General features: G+C 47.6%; 1 protein-coding gene across 1 annotated transcript in view; it reads left to right on the top strand.

Annotated features, from left to right (window-relative positions):
* Window positions 1–18,174, top strand: part of MYO1H (myosin IH) — a 749,175-nt gene that overhangs the window by 476,502 nt on the left and 254,499 nt on the right. The window lies entirely within an intron of this gene.

The following is an 18,174-nucleotide window of genomic DNA, read 5'->3' as shown; positions in this document are numbered from 1 at the left end:
GAACCGCGCATGCGCAACCACCAGACGTGGTTAGTCACGCATGCGCGGAACTCCGCAGCGCACAAATGTCACTACATGCATCAGTTTATCCCGCAATCCTTTGTCTAATTAACTAATTAACTAAATGCTGGCGACAAGCGCCAACCGATGTCTCAGCTCGGGAGCAACATGACTCGGGAAAATTCAGCTCTGTGCCCTGAAAGAGCGAGTGTTCTCTAATTGACCACTCTTCTTTTTCTCTTGATAATGGTCTGTTAGATTTCCTAAATATTGATTTATTTTTTCTAGCACGATTGATAGTGTTATTGCAGTAGCATACATAAGAGCTTGGCCCTGACGAATGCCGGTGAACCTTCACCAATTGGCAGAAACATGTTGGCCCTATCTAATGAATTCCACCAAGCAATTTAGACAGTGATTTTGTCACACTGTCTTTTCACTATTTTTTAATCTGACGTCTAAACAAACACTAATAAAGGTCTTCGTTTGTCTTGACAGCCATTTTAACCACTTCACTTGATTTAATTTTTGCACTGCACATATCAGCTCCACCATTTGCAAGAACAACTGCGGTGACCAGACCATGGCCGAGTGATGCGAAGCCAAAATACATCAGGGTGTTCGCACACAGACCGAGGTTTGGGTGTGCTACATGATGAGGCTCGGCCACTTGGGTGGGCTGATAGGACTCAAACAGCAATTGTTGGCAGCCAGTCTGACTTCTGATTATTGATGTAATCTTTAATGTGCAAACTTGTCCAGTGTTAGTTTAAGTATCTCAGCGTAATTCGACCTACAGGCTTTTTGTTCTTGATGTAGCTACACTGGGGGTGTTCACCTGTTTGGTCGTTAAACATTCCCTCGGACCCTCCACTACGAGTTGTTGTTTTGTTGTACTGAGCAGCTTCGGCTGCAGGTCCCTTTTACCGTATTCAAGCATCACACAGCAAGAGTAGTGGTGCCACTGAGCTCACCCAATTTATTTTAGTTTTCTGTTCACCACTGTTTTCTCACCATGGATGACTTCGGTGGCTTAGCGTTTGACGATGAGGATTTGAACACCATCCTCAGCAATAACCCTAGCATATTAGATGACCTACCTTCGACCTCTCATCCCACGACAGAGGATGACTGGTTCAAATTGCTGAATCTTAAGAAAAATCACTCACGTGTCTCTCTACACGGAGTGATTATGAATGAGTACCTACATGGCAAGTGTGCACCGTCAGGTTTGATTGTCACCACGGCACCTCGACTCTTCCTTGCTGATAAAGAGTTCCTGAAAAATTGGGCACTGATTGCATGGCGGTGTACCCGTGACTGGCTGATCTTGATAATCAAAACAGCCAAGAAAACAGCCGATGCACTACTAATAGAGATTCAAATTTTGGAGGGACAAATCAACACAGCAATCCGCCCTGTAATTTATAAGAAGAATCTCGAAGATGCCAACAAAACCAACAAGGAATATCGTGATAACATCCTACTGAACAAAATAGAGAAGTTCAAGAAAGATCTGGCACGCTTCTCTATGGAATCAGCCTATCCCTACTTGAGCGAGTCCTATGTAGCTCCTTCCACTAATTCCAAAGGCAAAAGATACGGGTCGAATTACTCGTCCTCGGGCTCAGACTCAGGCTCCAGTGACCAAGGGAATTCAAATGCAGGCCCCAACGTTGGTACGCGGGGTAGAGGTTTCCAAAGGAGACCCAACAGAGGTCGAGGTGCTCAACAGTACCCCAGTCCGGGCCAATGGTGGCCTCCAGGACCTTGGAATTACCACCAGCTACCCATGGGACCTCCACCAATGGGCCACCCTATGCCCATGTATCCACCCAACCCGCCATTTTATTATGATCAGTCTTTTTTATGGCAGGGACGGGGCAGGAACCGCGGCAAAAGAAGAGGCCAACAAACTGTGAACTGGGCCCCAGAGACCACCAGCAACAAGACAGGCCCCACAACAGGAGCTGCGACTTAGTAGTGAACCTGAGTACAAGGGTCATTACACCAACTGAAAATGCCGTCTTGAATAAAGGGTTGGGTTTTGTCCCCACGAATGAAGGAGATCTGTTCAACCTAAGGTGCGAACTCGAAAGCTTTTACAGGAAAATACGCCTGCACTTCTTTTTCAAAATATCTCGTTCAAATGCCGGGGAGGTTGACACACCTAACCAGGGTGAACAAAACACTGGCCTCAAACCCAAATCAACCTTCACACCATTGAGCCAACAAGTGCCAGCCAGTGTCCTAGCCTTCGAGCAAGCAGTGACGCATGAGGTCATGAACAACACCCAACAACGGAAGAACTTCTTTTCCAACATGTCTACCTCGGAGAAACTAGCACTGTCTACTCTAGCAAATGACAAATCTCTCACCATTAAGCCAGCCGACAAGGGCGGTGCCATAGTGCTACAAGACACCAACATTTATCATGAAGAATGTCAGAGACAACTGAATGACACCAGAGCTTATAGCCGTCTCACAGAAGATCCTACTCTAAGAATCTCGAACGACATTAAGAGTTTAGTAGAAGAAGGATCATCGGAAGGCTGGATCACTCCTCATGAAGCGAGATATCTCATTACAACGCACCCAGTGATTCCATATTTCTATTGCCTTCCCAAAATACACAAGACCCAGAGACCGCCCCCTGGACGACCTATCATTTCTGGTATAGGTTCCCTACGCGAGCCTTTGTCTACTTTCGTAGATTTCTTTTTGAAACCGATAGTCAAGGAGACACCGACATATTTACAAGACACAGGGGATGTGCTGAGACTATTAACAGATGCAGAGTTCAACGTCGAGACAGACCTATTGGTTAGCTTCGACGTTGAGTCGCTGTATACCTCCATCCCGCAACAAGAAACGTTGGATTGTATCAGAACTCTCTTAGAGGCTAGACAAATGGACACGATAACACCAGTAGCCTTTATAATGGAGTGCGCAAGGCTTGCCATGATAGAGAATTTTTTCCAGTACCAAGATGAGCTCTATCTCCAGGTCTCAGGGACCTCAATGGGGAGTGTCTTTGCACCCAGCCTAGCCAATCTCTACATGCACCAATTTGAACAAGATCATGTATTGAACCACAGTAACCCATTTATTCGTCAGGTGGTTCTGTGGAAAAGATACATTGACAACATTTTTGTTATCTGGAGAGGTTCGTCCACTGAGGTGTCGTCTTTCCACACTTGGCTGAACTCAAGTAATCAGTTCCTCAAGTTCACTATGGAGAGTAGCAAAGAAAAACTGGCGTACCTTGACCTCCAGATTGTTCCAGCAGAGGGAGGCCTACAGAGTGAACTCTTCAAGAAACCCATGGCACGAAACTCGCTACTATCATTCCAGAGCTTCCACCCGCGATCACTGCGTGAAAATTTACCGGTGGGTCAATTTCTAAGGGTGAGACAAAACTGTTCCTCTAACAGTTTATACAATCACTATGCTCAAGAACTGTCATCCAACTTGAGAGATCGGCACTATCCTAACCATCTTGTACGCCGAGCGTGCAAGAGAGCCCTCAATAATAATCGAGAGGCCCTCTTGCAACATAAGAGATCAGATGCCACCAGAGATCGGATGACTATGGTACAAACTTTTACTACATCCTCAAATGCTGTAAAGAAGATCATTCTGAAACACTGGAAGATCTTAAATACAGGGGCAGGAGCAATACCACGCCCACTGTTCGCATTCAGGAGAGGACCATCCATCAGGGACAGCCTGGTTCACACCAGACCACGGATTGCCATGAAGCAAACCACGAATACCCTCTGGAACACCAACCCAGTACAAGGCCATTACCCGTGTGGCAGCTGTGCGGCTTGTCCACAGACACAGAAGACCCTAATGATAGACATTGGCACTAACAGACCGTGGCGGCTTACAAGGCATACGAACTGTAATTCAGAGAAACTGATCTATTTGATCACTTGTCCCTGCAAGAAGCAGTATGTGTGCCACACAACGAGAATGATCAAGTCTCGCATCAGCGAACATAAAAGCACGATCCGTTGTAAGAAACAATCTACAGGCCTCACTAATCACTTCTTAGAAGCAAAACACAAAGCAGAGGACTTAACATGGGTGGTACTGGAACAGCCATACATTCCACCACACATCGCTGATGTATCCCACTTTCTCTTTGTCAAAGAGCAACGGTGGATTTTTAAACTGAAGTCCGACATCAACGGGCTCAATGACAACATTCCGTGGGTCTCGATCTGAGTGCAACACTTGCCATCTGGTACTCCATGGAACTATAACTTTGGCTTATCCTATGCCTGTAGAACCTGAGGTTTCTACAGTGTCTTCTGCAATCAGAGCCCCTGTTGATTGACCTACAAGGTGCTTCATAATGACAGCTAGACATCATAGGATATCGAGGGGTATTAATCCTGACCCCTATGCTTCTATCAGCATCCTTACCATTATGGCAGTCACTCTTCTTTTTCTCTTGATAATGGTCTGTTAGATTTCCTAAATATTGATTTATTTTTTCTAGCACGATTGATAGTGTTATTGCAGTAGCATACATAAGAGCTTGGCCCTGACGAATGCCGGTGAACCTTCACCAATTGGCAGAAACATGTTGGCCCTATCTAATGAATTCCACCAAGCAATTTAGACAGTGATTTTGTCACACTGTCTTTTCACTATTTTTTAATCTGACGTCTAAACAAACACTAATAAAGGTCTTTGTTTGTCTTGACAGCCATTTTAACCACTTCACTTGATTTAATTTTTGCACTGCACATATCAGCTCCACCATTTGCAAGAACAACTGCGGTGACCAGACCATGGCCGAGTGATGCGAAGCCAAAATACATCAGGGTGTTCGCACACAGACCGAGGTTTGGGTGTCCTACATGATTGTTAAACCTGAGACGGGTCGGGGACAATCGGTATTTGCCCGGCGGTATTGCCTCTGTGACCCTCTAGTTATTTAATCAATGAAGAGGCAGGCGCTGGAGACTGGAAGGCAGGAAACAAGGTTTTTTATTCTCTCCGGAGGAGAACACAACAAAACGGGCAGAAGGTATCGTTCTGAGGTGCTCTAGCTACATTTCTGAGGCCTGGCCTCTTATACACTGTTTTATGACTTTATTGCAGCATGTTAAAGCTTTGATGTATGGAAAAGACATTCCCGGAACTCCCCTTTGGGCCCGTTCCCACACACATTTACAGTTGAAGTCCCCACCCTAGTCACAACAGGTGATGAGTATCGCACAGCTGGATATTCCGCCGATTCACGGAATGTGGGGGGTTTGATCGGATCTCATGGAGTGGGGGCTTTGATCAACCCGGGGATCCTTTGGTGGGGGAAGCTTTCTATTGTACGGGGAGGGGCAAGGGACAGTATCGGCAGAGCTGGGTGTCGGCCTGGGAACGAGGAGGACGAACGGGCACACGGGAAAAAGGGGTTTGCATCAAAGGGCCGGGGATCATAAATGGGAAGAGGGGAGGTGTAGCGCTGAGAACAGGACGAGGGCCCGGGGCAGAGCAGCGCTGAAGAGGGGTTTTATGATTCGCGGCAGGTGCAGGCAGGGGGGTTGTCAGCGTGCAGGCTTAGTGAGGGCGAAGGGCTATATCAGGGGCCAGCGGCATGCAAAAGGGTTCGCTCTGATCAGGGCATCTTAAAATGGCGGGTGCGCACGACAAAAGTGTGGCATCAGGGGAAGAGGCAAGATGGCGCAGATAATGTTCACCAAACCGTACTAATTTTCAACAGTCCTCCCTTTAACATATTCAAGACATCTTGCTGGTTCATTTTCTACTTGGTTCTATTGTGGTGGGCATGAGAAAGAAAACGGTAGGAACCCTAGATGAAAAGAGTTGTAAACAATACATTTTAACATTTCTAGTTTTAGGAGGTGGACCTATTTGATAAACTTTGATCAATTTGTTTTAGCAGGAAAGTCATAGAAATGTAATACAAAAAACGATTCTGTAGCGAGAGCAGCAAGTATATTTCATAACGTGAACTGGTAGGTTATTACATATATCAGATTCGGATTGGAGCATGATCAATACAATGGCGGCTGGGAGAGAAATGAGGCATAGCAGAAACGGTGATTGAGGATGTCAAATGTTCGAAGTTAACGAGTTCTCATTATTCTTTGTTGTCTTTCGTTGGCGCTGTGGAGCACCGGCGGTGGAGCTACAAGTCCAGCTCTATTCTAAGTTCTGCGTTGCAGGGCACGACCCTTTCCTCGCGTTTCTGGTCGGAAAGGTCCTTTTCGCCCTGTGTCCTTTGAGGTGATTGTCAGAAAGTTCAGATGGAAGAAGAGCGTACAAAACAGTCCATAGGGTAGGTCGGAGAAAAAGGGGGATGGAGCAAGGCCAAATTAGGAACAAACTAGGGGAACGAGAGACTTCAGATGGGCGGGCTCATGACCGAGTCTGGAGAGCGGGGACCTTTCGGCACACATTCGAACATAGAGCGGGGGCATCAGTTTAGCCCTTTCTTCTCACTTTGCTGGAGGTAGTGCCTCGTCCTGTAGCTCTGTTCTGTCGCGGTCTCGCCTTGGCCCATGTCGTAGGTGTTCCATAGTCTGCAGTCAGGCCTCGTGCTCCCACATCCGGTCCTTCTCTCTCCTGACAGCCGTACCCTTAAACGAGTTTGAAAAGACAGTCTTTAGAGAATTTGCAGAGGAAGGAAATCACAAAAGTCTATTTCTCTCCCAGCTTCAGATAGAAATGAAAACGTCCGTTATTTTAGGGTTCACAACTAACATATAAATGACCGATGACGGGCCTGTTGGAGGTATTATGGCTTTCCTTCATAATTATTTATTACAGTTTCGACAGTTTATCTGATGGAGACCCACCTTCGTAAGACGGGCTTGACAAAGTTATGCCGTTCTCTAGGGCTTTATATTTACCAAGGGTACTGTGTGCTATCGACATGGTACTAAACAGATATTTTGCTGAGGGACGAACATAGGCTAAACAGTTCTTTTTATCAATGCGTCCTGTTTTTCAACTAAACATTTTTCACTTTTGGCAGGGTTCATTTCAACGATTTCTTCACTTTGGTCTAGTCTTTTAACCTTGTAACACATCATTCTGGTTCCTACGTAGCTTCCTACGGCCTGAGTACTTAGTCAGAAAAGACAGGGGTTTTATGGGAGACAACTAGGGACATAGAAACTTGTGGTAAGGGCGTAAATCGACCCATTCCTCACAACCGGGAATGAGGGGTAGTTTCATAACTCCAGTTTGGAGCGGCTGATACAGGGGATGTAACAGGGGTGATCATTTTTCCTGTTTGGGTATTGCGACAATTCGGGGCGGGGAGGGTCGCGTATTCTGAGGTCCTTGTTTTATACCATAGGAGCCGTTGACATGTAGTTCCCTTAAACGGGCCAGATTAGGGAACCTCTGTCGTCTTACCTGTCCTTTCCCTTACGGCCCAACCTCGGTTCATTGACTTCTAGCGGAAAAGGAGAGGTAATGACACGGTCTCAGGGTGATTGTATTAAAGACAAGTTTTTGTGCAAATACTGACGGTATTTGAAGCCAATTAGGTGGTGCGCTAGGGGTGGCAGTCTGCCAATTTCGGGGCTAATCGCTCGGAAGAGTGGGAGTGCAAAAGTAGAAGGAGAGAGAGAGAGAGAGAGAGAGAGAGAGAGAGAGAGAGAGAGAGAGAGAGAGAGAGAGAGAGAGAGAGAGTGCAACGGCAGGCTAAATAGTACACGTGCAACAGAGAGGGTGGCAGTGTATTCAAGAAAGGCTATTTAGTGCATTACACAGTAAAGGACATTCACGGGTCTGCGTTAGGATCTTGTAATCATGCAGTTTGAGTATTAGACAGGGTAGAGGGGACGTGCCTTGAGAAAAGGAAAGAAGAGAGGAGGTACCATTTTGTCGCACTTTCTCGCATTCTCGGTCCTTCGACCAGTTGGGTCAGTGCCTCGGTCACACACACACATTCTCTCATAGTTTCGCATCATACGTGACATGGGTTCATTCGTCCGGTCTGGTTTAAGGGTGATCACTTTTTATCGGGTCGTGCTAATTTTTCGGGTTTGTTCGATACGTGAGTAGCTTGCAGGCGTGCTTAGGCACCACCTTGCGGCGCTAGTCTTCTTCGTGTAGTAGACATGGCAAGGCTTCAGATCTTCGCCACACCTCGGCTGTAATCTCTGATGTAACCTGCAGAGGGAGGGAAAAAAAGGGGGGAGGGGAGGGAACAGCATTCGCGCATATTTAAATACATGTATTCAAGAGTCCTTTACTCACCTCTTACTCGTCTTCCCTCCTCGGGGCAGAGTCCCCGGGGATATGGTTTCTGGAGTCGGGGGGGGGGGGCAGTGTGTCCATATAGGTCGTGTGCGGGGAACGTGAAAAGGAAACCAGAGGTGCCTAGTGCGAGGTATCTAGTCAAAGGACGTATCTCACTATCGGGATCCTTAAACCTCCTTCAACGCTGTGGCGTTCTAAGGTTCTTCGGTTCTTGGGTCAGCCCCGTTCCCTGATACCTTGGAACGTTGTACTTTATAACATTTACATCATTTCATTTCACCCTCCTTTTACATTCCCTCATTTACACCGTTCGTTTTACCCATCCTTGGAAGTCAAGGTCTTCCTCCACGCGAGAGTTCATGAGTCAGTTGCGTACTTTGAAGGCAGAGTGTCGTGTTGTCGATCCGATCCGTCCTCCAGGGCTGGGCAACCATCTTCTTTCAACCTTAAAGAGAGAGCAGAGTAGGGTGCACAGAAAAGAACTTTCCCACCGATCCCACATTTTTTTTTTTAAATAAAGCATGCAATACCCGTCCATAGTTTCGAAAACCTTTATTTCTCGGAATCATTTCAGTACGTGGATGATGAGGGTGCAGTCGTATTTGGTCGGACATGGCAATGGTTAAAGCGCGTACAGTGGGAGTGTCGTCTTGCGGAAATAAATACATTGGAAAGTTTTATTCATTCATTTGCAGGAAACTAAAACGTCTATTAATTGGCTGGGGGTTCGGGGGCATTTATTTCATAATTTAGAAGCATAATCATAATAGTTGCAATCAGATTTCCTATATGCATACTGTATGTGTGCGTCGTAGATGAGGTTATACATCAGCTATAAAAATATAATACATTGTACATTTGTAATCAACATTTTTAACGGGATCCTTTCATACTGTTCGTCGAGTGAGCTCTCCTTGTCTTTTCTAGCCAAGTGTACAAAGGATCATATAAAGTCTCAGAACATCAAGTTTATATTAGTGCGAAGGAACACCACGAGGTGTTCGCAAGTCCCTCTTGATACCGGCGCCATTTTGGGCGGGGCCGGCTCAGTCCGGAAGTAGCATCAGGGGGAAATGTTTCCCATTACTGGCAGTTTGGACCAGAGTCCTTTTCGGCAGTTCTAGAATTCATGCTAACAGAAGGAGTGGCAATGTCATGTTTATTTCGTTGGCGGTCAAGGCAGCCGTCCCTTACCGGAAACCTGCAGAGGCCGAAGGTTCCGCCGGGGACTTTTGTAGGATCTTGAAGGCTGCGGAGATGCTGTCGGAGATGGGGGCTCGTGCCCCAGTGGGCAAATGTCCGAGTTATATTGCTGGTCAAAGTTACTCTAGTGGCCGGGGCCCGCCTTCCAGCGGACCCAGACGCCATTTTGAGGCCCTACAGGGGCCACTCTCGTCGAGTTTGCAAGAGTGGAAGAGATCCTTCGGAGTGAAAGGAAGAGGTCCCTGTTGTGTGAAAGCGGGACGTTCGGCTGGGGTGCAGCTGTGATGCCCCCACCTGGGGGGGCGAGGGAGACTCGTTCGCGCCGTCTCCTTCTCCCGGTGCACTCCATGCTGCTCTTTTTCATCGCCCCGCATGAAGGTCTCTCCACATCCGGTGTTCCCCAAGACTTGTGCTCAGTGCTGTGGGAGTCTGGCCACCTGTGGCGCGCATTCGGCGCGGCACGAGTATCGGTGCAGTCATTGCAGGTTCGGTGTTCCGAAAATATGGCCACCATTGCACGTTCGGTGCTGCGCAAGTACTGGGGTGCCACCATGGTGTGTTCGGTGCTGTGCAAGTATGGGCACCATCGCCTGACTGGGGGTGTTCGGCGTTGGGCCGGGGGCTGGGAGACCTCCTATCGGTGGAGGTGGGAGAGGCTCGTCCGCGTCGCCTCTCCCTCCCGGCCCGACCTGGACACATTCCTGCTGGGGTATGGACAGGGCATCCGCCGCCCAGAGCTGCTGCGGCTGTTGCGGAGGAGAAAAGGAAGAGGTGCCTCGCTCTTCTCTGGACATGTGGCGGGACTACTTAAGTCTATCCAGGCCCGTTGCGGCTGGGCCGAGGAGGCATGTGGCGGGACTACCGGCAACTACCTAGGGCCGTTGCGGCTGGACTCCGCTGGCCCCTGCCTCTCCTCCGGCTTCCCCATATGTTAAGATTTCCTGACCAAGAGTTGGCAGCGGGGCCCGCCTTATATGGGTTGCCGCTGGTTGGGCGTAGCCGTAACCCTGCCCTACTTTGGAAGGTTCCAGAATGGGGGGGGGGCGAATGTTCTGTTTGACTTTCATTTTCTACAGTTTACCGTTATTATTTCTTGTTTGCTGTGTTAAATTAAAAGTTCAAGTTCATCAATGGTCTACGGATTTTGTTGTACCATTTCTTTCTTTCCAGGTTGCTTTTATGCTAAGTTTCTGCTTAACAGAGGTTGAGTAACACGGAAACACGTGTAGAGGGATGACGCAGATTCGTACATTACATACACACAAACTCAGACGGGGGGGGGACAGTACAAGTACGACATACAAAGACCCAAGACGAATATCAAACAGGTATTGGTCATAATTATCTCTTTCCGTTTGTGAATCTTAAAGCGTGGCTGGGTTCCCGTCTTGACGTTGCCCGACCTAGGAGAACTTGAGCATGCCGCTGAAATTGTCCTGGCGAAATCTGTGCCATCGGGCATAATCAAACGTGGTGGTTCTATCTGGTCTGTCTATGTAAGTCGGGTTCTTCTTTGTCTCGCGCTTTTTCTCATACTGCCGATCTGTCGTTCCTGTCGGCCCTTTGCCTTTACTCACGCTCAGTAGAGTCGGGCATTGGGCTTTCCAGTGTCCGACATATCTACAAAAAGCGCATTGGTCTGGCCCTAAGTCTGGTCGTCTTTTGCGTAGTGTCGGGGGATAACTTGTGGGTAGCGGTGTCCTGGGGTTGTCCTGTCGGTATATTTCTCTACTTGGTTTGTCCTCGTCTTTTCTCTGTCGTTGCATAGCCTCTCTGCGCCACATACCGAGACTGTCGAGCATAATAGGCGTTGTCTTATTATTTCGAAGGGCTATTTCTAACGTTTCTATTTTATCAAGGTCAAAGGATCCTGCCAGTGGCCACTGTTTGTCTTGACTTTCTTTGGTATACTTGTGCCACAATTTATTATAGGCTATGGTAACTAATCCATAGTTTATGAACATGTCCTTATTAGGGGTGCCTTCTAGTGGAGCTGTATGGTCCACCTCTAATACACGGTCCGGGCTGAACCAATTATCAATCAATGGGGAGAAGACAGACATGACGGCTCGTAACGAGGGACTAATAAGTCAGCAGTGCCTATCTTATCACTAGGTGCAAAGACTAGACAGAATATTCCTATTCTACGTTGTTTGCAGGCAGTGAATACCTCATGAACAGAAAATAAAAAAAGAGTAACCAAGAGCGCGGAACAATCAAGCAATTAATAAATAAATAAATAGGATAGAAAAAGGACAATGGGGAGAGTAAGTAGGGCGCAAAAGTCTGCGTCCTCTACCCTTTCACTAACCGCAAAGAGGAAGCTGTTGTTTCCGGTTTGCAGACAGAGAATCTCCAGAAGACAATCTATGACCAGTAGTTCGGGGTTAAAGAACCCAGTTAATCAGTGAGGGAGTGGGGAGTCTCCCAAAAACCGTTAAGAAATAATAGAGTCAGTGGGGGAGAAAGATAGGCGCGACGGTTACGTTACCTATCCTTCACCGTTTGCAAAAGAGTAGGAGCCTACTGTTTCTCCGTGTGCAGACAGTGAATCTCCAAATAGGTCAAACAAAGAGTAATACTAGTATTTTATAAATAATCAAGCAATCAAACAATCAAGCAATCATTTCGCAACTTGTCGTGATTACACGACCTTCCCCGGACCATGTGGACAGTTTCTTGTCTTCCGAATCCAGCGCCCGTTCGTCCTCTTTTTCTCGTATTTCTCACGGCACTCCTAATGGTTCCCAGTCAGGACCGTAGATCACTCGAGAGAGGTCTGTTCGGAACTAGTGAAGTTCGGATGATCGGCTGCCAGACGAGGGTCTATTGGGCAAGAGCTCTCCCGATCGTTGCAGTCGTTCACTCTGTCGTCGGGACCTCTCCCACTGGATCCATGAGTCGCTGATGGGCCCCACGCTTGGGACGCCTATTGTTAAACCTGAGACGGGTCGGGGACAATCGGTATTTGCCCGGCGGTATTGCCTCTGTGACCCTCTAGTTATTTAATCAATGAAGAGGCAGGCGCTGGAGACTGGAAGGCAGGAAACAAGGTTTTTTATTCTCTCCGGAGGAGAACACAACAAAACGGGCAGAAGGTATCGTTCTGAGGTGCTCTAGCTACATTTCTGAGGCCTGGCCTCTTATACACTGTTTTATGACTTTATTGCAGCATGTTAAAGCTTTGATGTATGGAAAAGACATTCCCGGAACTCCCCTTTGGGCCCGTTCCCACACACATTTACAGTTGAAGTCCCCACCCTAGTCACAACAGGTGATGAGTATCGCACAGCTGGATATTCCGCCGATTCACGGAATGTGGGGGGTTTGATCGGATCTCATGGAGTGGGGGCTTTGATCAACCCGGGGATCCTTTGGTGGGGGAAGCTTTCTATTGTACGGGGAGGGGCAAGGGACAGTATCGGCAGAGCTGGGTGTCGGCCTGGGAACGAGGAGGACGAACGGGCACACGGGAAAAAGGGGTTTGCATCAAAGGGCCGGGGATCATAAATGGGAAGAGGGGAGGTGTAGCGCTGAGAACAGGACGAGGGCCCGGGGCAGAGCAGCGCTGAAGAGGGGTTTTATGATTCGCGGCAGGTGCAGGCAGGGGGGTTGTCAGCGTGCAGGCTTAGTGAGGGCGAAGGGCTATATCAGGGGCCAGCGGCATGCAAAAGGGTTCGCTCTGATCAGGGCATCTTAAAATGGCGGGTGCGCACGACAAAAGTGTGGCATCAGGGGAAGAGGCAAGATGGCGCAGATAATGTTCACCAAACCGTACTAATTTTCAACATGATGAGGCTCAGCCACTTGGGTGGGCTGATAGGACTCAAACAGCAATTGTTGGCAGCCAGTCTGACTTCTGAATATTGATGTAATCTTTAATGTGCAAACTTGTCCAGTGTTAGTTTAAGTATCTCAGCGTAATTCGACCTATATGCTTTTTGTTCTTGATGTAGCTACACTGGGGGTGTTCACCTGTTTGGTCGTTAAACATTCCCTCGGACCCTCCACTACGAGTTGTTGTTTTGTTGTACTGAGCAGCTTCGGCTGCGGGTCCCTTTTACCGTATTCAAGCATCACACAGCAAGAGTAGTGGTGCCACTGAGCTCACCCAATTTATTTTAGTTTTCTGTTCACCACTGTTTTCTCACCATGGATGACTTCGGTGGCTTAGCGTTTGACGATGAGGATTTGAACACCATCCTCAGCAATAACCCTAGCATATTAGATGACCTACCTTCGACCTCTCATCCCACGACAGAGGATGACTGGGTCAAATTGCTGAATCTTAAGAAAAATCACTCACGTGTCTCTCTACACGGAGTGATTATGAATGAGTACCTACATGGCAAGTGTGCACCGTCAGGTTTGATTGTCACCACGGCACCTCGACTCTTCCTTGCTGAGAAAGAGTTCCTGAAAAATTGGGCACTGATTGCATGGCGGTGTACCCGTGACTGGCTGATCTTGATAATCAAAACAGCCAAGAAAACAGCCGATGCACTACTAATAGAGATTCAAATTTTGGAGGGACAAATCAACACAGCAATCCGCCCTGTAATTTATAAGAAGAATCTCGAAGATGCCAACAAAACCAACAAGGAATATCGTGATAACATCCTACTGAACAAAATAGAGAAGTTCAAGAAAGATCTGGCACGCTTCTCTATGGAATCAGCCTATCCCTACTTGAGCGAGTCCTATGTAGCTCCTTCCACTAATTCCAAAGGCAAAAGATACGGGTCGAATTACTCGTCCTCGGGCTCAGACTCAGGCTCCAGTGACCAAGGGAATTCAAATGCAGGCCCCAACGTTGGTACGCGGGGTAGAGGTTTCCAAAGGAGACCCAACAGAGGTCGAGGTGCTCAACAGTACCCCAGTCCGGGCCAATGGTGGCCTCCAGGACCTTGGAATTACCACCAGCTACCCATGGGACCTCCACCAATGGGCCACCCTATGCCCATGTATCCACCCAACCCGCCATTTTATTATGATCAGGCTTTTTTATGGCAGGGACGGGGCAGGAACCGCGGCAAAAGAAGAGGCCAACAAACTGTGAACTGGGCCCCAGAGACCACCAGCAACAAGACAGGCCCCACAACAGGAGCTGCGACTTAGTAGTGAACCTGAGTACAAGGGTCATTACACCAACTGAAAATGCCGTCTTGAATAAAGGGTTGGGTTTTGTCCCCACGAATGAAGGAGATCTGTTCAACCTAAGGTGCGAACTCGAAAGCTTTTACAGGAAAATACGCCTGCACTTCTTTTTCAAAATATCTCGTTCAAATGCCGGGGAGGTTGACACACCTAACCAGGGTGAACAGAACACTGGCCTCAAACCCAAATCAACCTTCACACCATTGAGCCAACAAGTGCCAGCCAGTGTCCTAGCCTTCGAGCAAGCAGTGACGCATGAGGTCATGAACAACACCCAACAACGGAAGAACTTCTTTTCCAACATGTCTACCTCGGAGAAACTAGCACTGTCTACTCTAGCAAATGACAAATCTCTCACCATTAAGCCAGCCGACAAGGGCGGTGCCATAGTGCTACAAGACACCAACATTTATCATGAAGAATGTCAGAGACAACTGAATGACACCAGAGCTTATAGCCGTCTCACAGAAGATCCTACTCTAAGAATCTCGAACGACATTAAGAGTTTAGTAGAAGAAGGATCATCGGAAGGCTGGATCACTCCTCATGAAGCGAGATATCTCATTACAACGCACCCAGTGATTCCATATTTCTATTGCCTTCCCAAAATACACAAGACCCAGAGACCGCCCCCTGGACGACCTATCATTTCTGGTATAGGTTCCCTACTCGAGCCTTTGTCTACTTTCATAGATTTCTTTTTGAAACCGATAGTCAAGGAGACACCGACATATTTACAAGACACAGGGGATGTGCTGAGACTATTAACAGATGCAGAGTTCAACGTCGAGACAGACCTATTGGTTAGCTTCGACGTTGAGTCGCTGTATACCTCCATCCCGCAACAAGAAACGTTGGATTGTATCAGAACTCTCTTAGAGGCTAGACAAATGGACACGATAACACCAGTAGCCTTTATAATGGAGTGCGCAAGGCTTGCCATGATAGAGAATTTTTTCCAGTACCAAGATGAGCTCTATCTCCAGGTCTCAGGGACCTCAATGGGGAGTGTCTTTGCACCCAGCCTAGCCAATCTCTACATGCACCAATTTGAACAAGATCATGTATTGAACCACAGTAACCCATTTATTCGTCAGGTGGTTCTGTGGAAAAGATACATTGACAACATTTTTGTTATCTGGAGAGGTTCGTCCACTGAGGTGTCGTCTTTCCACACTTGGCTGAACTCAAGGAATCAGTTCCTCAAGTTCACTATGGAGAGTAGCAAAGAAAAACTGGCGTACCTTGACCTCCAGATTGTTCCAGCAGAGGGAGGCCTACAGAGTGAACTCTTCAAGAAACCCATGGCACGAAACTCGCTACTATCATTCCAGAGCTTCCACCCGCGATCACTGCGTGAAAATTTACCGGTGGGTCAATTTCTAAGGGTGAGACAAAACTGTTCCTCTAACAGTTTATACAATCACTATGCTCAAGAACTGTCATCCAACTTGAGAGATCGGCACTATCCTAACCATCTTGTACGCCGAGCGTGCAAGAGAGCCCTCAATAATAATCGAGAGGCACTCTTGCAACATAAGAGATCAGATGCCACCAGAGATCGGATGACTATGGTACAAACTTTTACTACATCCTCAAATGCTGTAAAGAAGATCATTCTGAAACACTGGAAGATCTTAAATACAGGGGCAGGAGCAATACCACGCCCACTGTTCGCATTCAGGAGAGGACCATCCATCAGGGACAGCCTGGTTCACACCAGACCACGGATTGCCATGAAGCAAACCACGAATACCCTCTGGAACACCAACCCAGTACAAGGCCATTACCCGTGTGGCAGCTGTGCGGCTTGTCCACAGACACAGAAGACCCTAATGATAGACATTGGCACTAACAGACCGTGGCGGCTTACAAGGCATACGAACTGTAATTCAGAGAAACTGATCTATTTGATCACTTGTCCCTGCAAGAAGCAGTATGTGGGCCACACAACGAGAATGATCAAGTCTCGCATCAGCGAACATAAAAGCACGATCCGTTGTAAGAAACAATCTACAGGCCTCACTAATCACTTCTTAGAAGCAAAACACAAAGCAGAGGACTTAACATGGGTGGTACTGGAACAGCCATACATTCCACCACACATCGCTGATGTATCCCACTTTCTCTTTGTCAAAGAGCAACGGTGGATTTTTAAACTGAAGTCCGACATCAACGGGCTCAATGACAACATTCCGTGGGTCTCGATCTGAGTGCAACACTTGCCATCTGGTACTCCATGGAACTATAACTTTGGCTTATCCTATGCCTGTAGAACCTGAGGTTTCTACAGTGTCTTCTGCAATCAGAGCCCCTGTTGATTGACCTACAAGGTGCTTCATAATGACAGCTAGACATCATAGGATATCGAGGGGTATTAATCCTGACCCCTATGCTTCTATCAGCATCCTTACCATTATGGCAGTCATGTGTTCATGCATTTTAGTAGCTCTGATAGACCAAATCGCTCGAGACTGCATGCATTCGTGTACAGGTAAGGATAGATCATGCAGCTGACTATTGACAGCAAGTCACACAGTGCCCGGCTTGATTATGTTTAGGACCAGGTCTGTACCTAATGCATGCACCATGCTCTCGCTGATGTGGGTCCCAGCCTTGTTAATCCACAATGCTATAATTAGTAGGCATTGATGGTTACCCGGTTCTGGACCCAGTAAGGTCATACCATTAATCCTTCTCTCTTTCAATTAGAGAACACTAGCTCTTTCAGGGCACAGAGCTGAATTTTCCCGAGTCATGTTGCTCCCGAGCTGAGACATCGGTAGGCGCTTGTCGCCAGCATTTAGTTAATTAGTTAATTAGACAAAGGATTGCGGGATAAACTGATGCATGTAGTGACATTTGTGCGCTGCGGAGTTCCGCGCATGCGTGACTAACCACGTCTGGTGGTTGCGCATGCGCGGTTCACAGAGGTGAGCGCGATACCAACGCGCATGCGCGTCGGACGAGTTTCTGGCATCTGCGCATGAGCTGTTCATGGCAATTAGTGGTACACCAGCGCACATGCGCCGACGCGCTACCGTGACGACCAGCTGAGCCCAATCACGTACTCAGCATTAGTATATAATCGCGTCCCCGCCTGACCGTCGGTGCCTCCCTTTCGGCTCGAGATCACGCCGCGAGGTACCGACGGACAGGTAAGAGGGGAATGTATGGTTTTCGAAGTTCTACATTAGGCTGAGTGCAGCTGATTGTAGCTAGTGCCCAACTTAGATCTGGTTACATCTATTTGCCCCATCTCAGTCTTGTACTGTATCTAGCCACGTTGTTGCTTGACTGTATGTGAGCTAAAGGGTTTTGAGTTCCAAATACGAATGACCCCTTTTCCTCAGTTTGCAGGAATCATTCTTGTGACCTGGGGTTGAGCTACCACCTTATTACAAACAGTAGGAGAGAGATTGTGTGTACTATCTCCCCTATAGGTATGAGTACATTGGAAAATCTCACGTTCATCACCAGCAATACCACCTGCAGCTGGTGTATGGAAAACAGATCTGCGCTATTTAACACCACGCAGCTATAACCTAAAATTTGCTAGAG

The sequence above is a fragment of the Lissotriton helveticus genome, chromosome 11, assembly GCF_964261635.1.
Source record: "Lissotriton helveticus chromosome 11, aLisHel1.1, whole genome shotgun sequence".
NCBI lineage: Eukaryota > Metazoa > Chordata > Amphibia > Caudata > Salamandridae > Lissotriton > Lissotriton helveticus.
Note: the sequence above shows the minus strand (reverse complement) of the source record. Positions and strands in the feature narration are given on the sequence as shown.